This window comes from Condylura cristata, unplaced genomic scaffold, assembly GCF_000260355.1.
Source record: "Condylura cristata isolate star-nosed mole 26May11 unplaced genomic scaffold, ConCri1.0 scaffold00028, whole genome shotgun sequence".
NCBI classification, from domain to species: domain Eukaryota; kingdom Metazoa; phylum Chordata; class Mammalia; order Eulipotyphla; family Talpidae; genus Condylura; species Condylura cristata.
The window spans coordinates 4,287,369-4,287,852 of NW_004567129.1; the positions used below are offsets into that span (position 1 = coordinate 4,287,369).

The window sequence follows — 484 nt, forward strand, 5'->3', positions numbered from 1 at the left end:
GTCACCTCCGGGGCAGGCGGGAATCGAACCCATGAGGAAGCGGCTTTAGATTCTCAGTGCTGTGCTTTAACCCGCTGCGCCACCAGGGAGGGCCACACCTGAGTTTTTAAGAGCTCTTTATTGAGAGTCAGCGATCCTTTGTCAGTGACTTATGTTACAGGTAGTGCCCCAAGTTTGTCAATTGTCTTTTGACTTTGTATAAGGTGGTTTTGCCATGCAGGCTTATTCAGATAGCCAGATTTATTCGCCTTTTATTGCTTTGTGGTCCTTGAATTTTGAGTTTTGTATGGAAAGCCTTTCTCAGCACTAAAGTGACAGAGAAATTTACCTGTGTTTTCTTCTAATACTTGTTTGCTTTCTTTCTTTTTTTTTTTTTTTTTTAAAGATTTATTTGTGCATACAGAACTGGGGTACAGGCCAAAGGCTCAGGGGCGGTGAGAGGCTTCACCTTTCCCTATTCTGGGGGAACACGGTAAGTGTTGCG

At 44.0% G+C, this 484-nt stretch overlaps 1 protein-coding gene across 1 annotated transcript in view; it reads left to right on the forward strand.

Annotated features, from left to right (window-relative positions):
* Positions 1–484, forward strand: part of MBTPS1 (membrane-bound transcription factor peptidase, site 1) — a 53,508-nt gene that overhangs the window by 34,821 nt on the left and 18,203 nt on the right. The window lies entirely within an intron of this gene.